This window comes from Salmo salar, chromosome 20 (genome assembly GCF_965601325.2).
Source record: "Salmo salar chromosome 20, fSalSal1, whole genome shotgun sequence".
In the NCBI taxonomy this organism is placed as follows: Eukaryota; Metazoa; Chordata; class Actinopteri; order Salmoniformes; family Salmonidae; genus Salmo; species Salmo salar.
In genome coordinates this window covers 60,482,493-60,490,216 of record NC_138310.1, presented here as the reverse complement: position 1 = coordinate 60,490,216, position 7,724 = coordinate 60,482,493, and positions in this window count along the sequence as shown.

Here is a 7,724-nt window from a genome sequence, read left to right as displayed (position 1 = left end):
GCCATGTTATTTTTCCTCGTTATTTTGTTTCACTGTGTATTTCTTCCTTGTGTCACTATTTCTATTTAATCTTTTTTATCTTTATCTTTAACTCTGCATTGTTGGAAAAGGACCCATAATGAAGCATTTCACTGTTAGTCTACATCTGTTGTTTACAAAGTATGTGACAAACACAATTTGATTGACTGATTGAGGTCAACCAGTCTTTGGTATTAAAGAAGCCCAGCACAGCAGAAGCAAACTGAGTGCAATCTGCATACCAGCCAGCAGCGGAGCGGACTGCAGCCCCAGAGGCAGATAGTGTGAGAATCGCAGCAGGCAGCAGCATGAGTAAATGAAAGCGGCGCGGTCTCACTCCCGCTACACCCCTCTTCCTGTTATTGATGTCTTGACTGGAACCTCAGGAATCCTGGGTGATTACTATGGAACGGAACGCTCTGCATCTTGTTGCCATGGCAACACCCACATCTTTTGTCCAGCAGCCTGGACCTCACCTCTCACACCAGTGATCCATTAGTTTAACCACTACCACAACCCTGAACCAGGTCAATAATGGGTTGTGTTGCAGACATGAGTCGGGCTCCTTTTGGTCTAACCATCAACACATTGTTTTTTCCCATGGGAGACCCGGATTCAAGTTCCGTCGTGACAGTTGCGTCTCAAATAGTACCCTATTCCCTTTATAGTGCAGTACTTTTGACCTGGTCCCATATAGCTCTGGGTGCAATTTAAGATGCACACATGGTCAATGCAACTGTGGGCAATAGGTAACAAAGCATACAGGATCAAAGAAACCAAATTTACAGTCTACAGTAAGAATTTGCAGGCTAAAGTTTGAGGGAGTGTTGTCATTCTGTTCAGGTAGCAGGTAGTGGATTATTGAAAAGCTTTCGTATTGACTCTGCATGTCACGTCTGCCTTGCTCCATCCTCCAAACACAAACAAGCTGCTATTCCTCTCTTTCCTTCATCTGCTGTTTTCAAACCCTTGAGAAAACCACAAGGCTTTGATGGATATAAACGAAAATAAAAGAGAATAAATAATTGTTATCCGTCTGGTCATTTATTCTATTCCTATTGTTGTCTTTTCAGGGGTTTTAAAGCTGTATGTCTACTACAGTCACGCAGAATACAGATCCATAATGATGATGTACTGCTCCCTCCCAGATACAACACTGATTAAACCACTGGGTGGAAAAACCCTTGACAGCTTGTTTGAAATGGCACATTATAGATACTATAAAAGGATCATCTCCATATGCTATATACTATAAACACCGTGCAGTGTTTGTAATTGTTTTCCCAGAGAATAATGACATAGCAGGCAAGACATCCACAGTGTGGTGTATTGCCATGTGTTTCTACGGTTCTCTCTCTCTCGCTCGCTCTCTCTCCGGTGCTCTGATTGCTGCAGTAGGAACACACACTTTCTCTCTCTCTCTCCGGTGCTGATTGCTTCAGTAGGAACACAGAGGTCTGTGTCAGGACGGGTCGCCTGCCAACATCTGGAAGCGCGCTTAATGACCATTAAAACACAAGACGAACCCTTCACTAAAATGGCAGGAGGTAGGAGGACAGGGAGGGGAGGGCGGTGGTCGAGGAAGTCTCACGCTCCGTCAGCTCTGTGACATTGGCCTTCGCCAGGGCTCCATACATGAAGCATTTAAATTTAATAGGACCTTGTTCTCTGTTAATGGCTGCCAGTGAACTCACTTTTCTCCTGTGTGTGGCTTTTTGTGTACAAGGTTAGCCTCAGAGCCATAGAGCCTGATACAGTATTTACAATACAATCATCTAGGGAGACCATTGAGGTGTTCTGACTGTTGACTTTTACATTGAGATTGTGTTCTCAGCCTGGCAATATAAGCATTAGATAAATTCAATTAATCAATAATTTAACAACCAGGACTGTACAGTATATTACTCATAATAACCATTATCATGCAATGTGATAAAAGGAAATTGGGACTATATCAACAATGGACTGATGAAACAAATTCCAAAATATATTTTGGGGGTGGAGTTTTCCTTGAACACAGCAATTGCACTGAAATGGACAGGATTAAATGAACATTGTCATAACAAAACAAAACACATGATCATAACAGAAAGGCATTTTTCTCTGCAGTTCTGGGTTTTACAGTGACATGCCAGTACAGCTGAGCATTTCCAGTTTCCTCTGGTCTTGTGCAACTCAGGCCAGGAAGGTAGCTCCTGTCCTGATCTCCTCTCTTCCGCTTGGAGAAAGCAAAACAACTGGTTTATCAATTCAGAGCAGCGAGTCCTTGAGAAGACGACTGGCGAGCGCACCTCTTTGTGGACCGTGAATAATGCTGGAGGTCAAGGGTGAGGTTAGAGGATGTTGAGTCTGTCACTCTCTTCAAACACTAAAAACATTCTACATGCATTTTTCACTGGCTAACACGGACGGAACTACTGGCTCGCAGGCAGTCGGACCTTCCAAACTCCTCCAAACACGCAACATGTGAAATGGTTTTAACATCCAGGTTCAAAACAGCTAGAGGAGAGACATTGTTTCACAGGCTTTTATTTCAGACACTCCCTCAGGCTCCTGGGTATCTGTTTGTAGGAGCATTGTATACTGTATACTGTAAATCAGGGGTGTCAGGTGATCTGGCCCCCAAGGGGGTCTAATCCGGCACAAGGGTGGTTTGACTAAAAACAATATATATATATATATATATATATATATATATATATATATATACAGTATATCCTTGGGGGGAGAACAAACTCAAGATACTTTAAAATAACTCAAACCAAATCGAAACTGTGTAGAAATTATAATGGATCTACATTTATACAATTACTTGATTGTCCAGCTCGCTAATAATCACTAAACAATCAGGGAGCATCGAAGATTCCAAAAACAATGGATAGAGAACTATTTTTTGCTCATTTTGACAGCAAGGAAATATAACACATTTTCAGGGTGGCCCTCCGGACCTCATTGAAGACCAAATGCGGCCCCCGGGGCAAAAAGATTTTGACACCCCTGCTGTAAATGCATAGGCCTACTTCTAACTTTGCTTTACATATCGAAACACATGATTGCTGATGAGTAGTGTATTTATTAATGTAAAGTTTATGGAGTCTCTAGGTCCATTGCTTATCTGCTTCATGTTTTCCCCAATGATAAACATCCTGGACCTGGTATGTAAAGGTTTGTATTCTCTCTCAATCAGCATCTCAGTTTAAAGTCTCTGCTGGGCGTTTGCCTTGAAAGATGAGCTTCAGAGAGAGAGAATATGAACAAAGGAGACCTAGTTTGCGTCCCTAGTTGCGTCCCCTATTCCCTTTACGGGATATTCCCCTATAGGTCCTGGTCAAACGTAGTGCACTATATAGGGAATAGGTTGCCGTTTGGGCCGCATACCCAGCTTCTCTCCTCGATTGATATTAATGCATTTCAGTCCTGTAGCCTGTTGCTTTATGATGTTAGAGAGATGATAAGAGGTCATGTTCCGGAGGAAGGCACCAGCACCAGCCAACTGTATCATCTACATTCATGAACAGACTGACTCACAGCGGGAAGCATATCCCAAATGGCACCCTATTCCCTATGTATTGCAATTCTTTTGACCAGGGAGATGGGATTCCAGGCAATAGTAGTGCACTATGTATGGAATAGGGTGCCATTTGGGATGCACCCCTGATAAGTCTCACCGACTGGGACTGGTGTTATTCTGGGGTCGTTGAGGTGCTCTTTTTTTGTGTACTTTTTTAGGGTCGCTCCGATTTCTCATCTGATGGAGTTGTTTACACTCCTTTGCTTAAACAGAATATGTATATCTTCAGGTCATACTGTTAAGGGGATGTATCAAAGATTTATCAAAGACAAGCGGATCTGTCCCTTGTCAGCAACTAGGCACTTTCTCTACTATCTTTCTTTGACTATACTGACAGTTTTTGTTTTCCAGCATAAACTCCCTTCTACTTGGTCTGTGTCCCAAATGGCACCCTGTTCCCTTTTGACAAGAGTCCTATGAGCCCTGGTCAAAATAAGTGCACTATATATGGAATAGGGTGCCATTTGGGATGCGACCTTGCTCTCTTCTCTGTGATAAAAGTAGTGTGTCAAGGTTTTGACACGTTTTGAACAGCTTCTCTCCTGACTAAAAGGTAGTCTTAGAGACTACTACAAGACAGGTTATTCAGTCTTAACACCAGTAGCCATACACCCTTTTCCTGTTATGGGAAGTTCTTGAATTTCTACTGGAATATCTTTGGGTTGGCTAACCCTCAGTCTTGCGTGTAGTGTAGGGCCTGCAGTATTACAAAGCTCCTGACCTGTCCTGTGTCACTTAGTTGGTAGAGCATGGCACTTACGATGCCAATGCTAGGATTGTGAGTTTGATTCTCGCTGGGGACACACTTAAGAAAATATATGCTAATAAGACTGGATAAAAGCGTCTGCTAAATGGTATATATTATTCAGATTCTTACACAGTTGAAAACCTGGTTACCTCCATGTACCTTTCCAGGTTGCGCAACGGTAGCCAGAGGCTTCTTCAAACCTCTCTGCTTCTTCTGTTCACATCTGTAAACTTCATGAACTAGAACATTCAACAGTAGGCTATGCCAAAGATGGTTCTGTGGCTATGCTCCAGTCCAGTCATGTAAACCTCACATCCGTGACTGTATCAGATTTAAAAATACACATTTTCACTGTATTCCCTGTGCTTACAGTGACACCCTCTGGCAAAGTTTGGTACCTTACTTACTACATCATTATTATTTTTTAAATATGACAGACAATGAGACATCATAGAGTTTAAAAAAGAAGAATAATAATTTAACCTTTACTTAACTAGGCAAGTCAGTTAAGAACTAATTCTTATTTACCAAAAGGCAAAAGGCCTCCTGCAGGGACGGGGGCTGGGATTAACAATTGAAAATAAAATAAAAACATAGGACAAAACACACATCAAGAATTGACAAAAACATAAAAGACAAACAAAACAAAAACAGAAACATTAGTTATGACAGTATAAGATCATGTGACAATTACACTTATTCCTAAAATAATTTGTTATAATATTAGGCTGTAGACAAGCTTTTCTTATTATTTAGTAATTTTAGAGACTCAATTAAAAACATAAAGTCTATCAAAAACCCTTTAAAGCAGGGGGTTGATTAAAAAAAGTTGGTTTTGTGGATATAACATTTACTAACCAGCCAAAATCATGACATTAGTTATACATTTCAAAGAGTTCAGAGTACTGTCAAACAAGGATATAACATCATTGCATTTAATATCAATAGAGTGAGCAGTTTTCCTCAGTATGTTTTCCTTCATATCTATCCAAAATCGAATCATGTACAAACAACTGTAAAACAAATGTGTCAGCATTTCAGGTTCATCATTGCAGAAGGTAAACTTGTTGTCAATGTCTGTAAACCTTGACACCATCGTGTTGGAGGGATAAATGTTGTGTAAAATCTATAGGTGCACCTCTCTTATCTTATTAGAAATACATTTAAAAGGACAAAGCCAAAAGGATTTCCCTCTTGGTGTGATATTTATTTTGCTCTAAAAAAATATTATCTTATGTGTTTATTTGTACACTTGGGACTTTTGATATCAATACCATTAATAAATAGATTAGGTTCTATTCTAAGTGTATCTTGAGAACACATATGACTTTTCATTAGCTGGGAAATACCAGAGGGAATAGCATTAACCACCAGGGTTGGGGAGTAACAAATGACATATAATCCGTTACATGTAAGGGATTACAAAAACGGTAACTGTAATCCGTTGCATTACCAGCAAAAATATTGTAATCAGATTACAGATACTTTTGAAAAACTAGATGATTACTTCAAGCATTACCTTTAAATGACGAAAGGAGGTTTGTGGGAAAAAATATTTGACATTCAAATCAGCATTGAAAAAAGGTGCAAGTTTAAGTTTGTTCCACCTGTGCGAGTCTGACCACAAGTCAGAGACTTGAGACGTAGAGTAGGTGAACGAATGATCTCCGCATGTGTGGTTCACACCGTGAAGCATGGAGGAGGAGGTGTGATGGTGTAGGGGTGCTTTGCTGGTGACACTGTTGGTGACTTATTTAGAATTCAAGGCACACTTAACCAGCATGGCTACCACAGCATTCTGCAGCGATAAGCCATCACATCTGGTTTGTGGGACTATCATTTGTTTTTCAGCAGGACAATGACCCAACTCACCTCCAGGCTGTGTAAGGGCTATTTGACCAAGGAGAGTGATGGAGTGCTGCATCATATGACCTGGCCTCCACAATCACCCAACCTCAACCCAATTGAGATGGTTTAGGATGAGTTGGAGCACAGAGTGAAGGAAAAGCAGCCAACAAGTGCTCAGCATATGTGGGAACTCCTTCAAGACTGTTGGAAAAGCATTCCTCATGAAGCTGGTTGAGAGAATGCCAAGACTGTGCAAAGCTGTCATCAAGGCAAAGGGTGTTTATATATATATATTTTTTTTTTTGTATTATTTAACATTTATTTAACTAGGCAAGTCAGTTAAGAACAAATTATTATTTACAATGACCCCCGCCTAACCCGGTACTTTGAATAATCTAAAATATATTTAGATTTGTTTAACACTTTTTTGGTTACTACATGATTCCATATGTGTTATTTCATAATTTTGATGTCTTCACTAATATTCTACAATGTAGAAAATAGTAAAAATAAAGAAAAACCCTTGAATGAGTAGGTGTGTCCAAACTTTTGACTGGTGCTGTACATATATAATTTATAAGTCCAAAAATGGGTGTACTGTAGCAACTACAGATTGCCCCTTTAAGTCTATCCAAAGTGTGTGAGTTTGAGCATGTCATTTAGGCCTATGGATAAAAAAAAATTATCAGCATGAATTAGATTGAGCAATAAAAGCCTCCCTTTTATTTCATAGACTGGGACCCGCACTGTGCAGCTGTTGCAAGAGCGCATTTTTCACTGGCTGTAAAAACAATGGTTGATAGGCAGCTTAAACTTCTTGAATTCAACCATTATTGTGTTCAAATACACATTTAGATTTGTGAACATCCATCCACAACAACCACAACTCGTAAGGTGCAAATAGCTAAATGAGAGAGTAGCAGTGTGATTCACATCAATGTGCTATGTATATATCAATAATAAGTGATATCCGTATCGGTGTAGACTACACCACTGCTGTCATCCTTACCTCCAAGCGTTTATTCAAATTGGATTATTTTTGGATGCAGCAGTCGCACCATTGGAATACATAGCTTGGACTGTAGCCTACAAAAGCGTATTCCTGCTATTTTCCCTCGATCCATCAAACACATTTGGTGTGTCATCATATTTGTCTCTGATTTATGGTCAGACTCGCTCACGTTGAACAAATTTAAAATAGCGAATGTTTTCAATGCTGATTGAGAAAACAGAGAAGTGTCAAACATTTTGTTTTCGCAAACATCCTTTCTGAATTAAAAAATAATCCTCGAAATAATAATTTCGTTTTTCAAAAGTATCTGTTATCTGATTACAATATTGTAGCTGGTAATGTAACAGATTACAGTTTACATGTAACGGATTACTCCCCAACCCTGCTGAGAACCATAAAGATGCTGGAATTCAACCATTTAATCGTAAAGGTATTATTCATATCCACAAAATCCAATAACTCAAAACCTCCTTCTGCCCTAGTTGCAGAGAGAACTTCATTTTTAAGGTGGTGATGTTTGTTTTTCC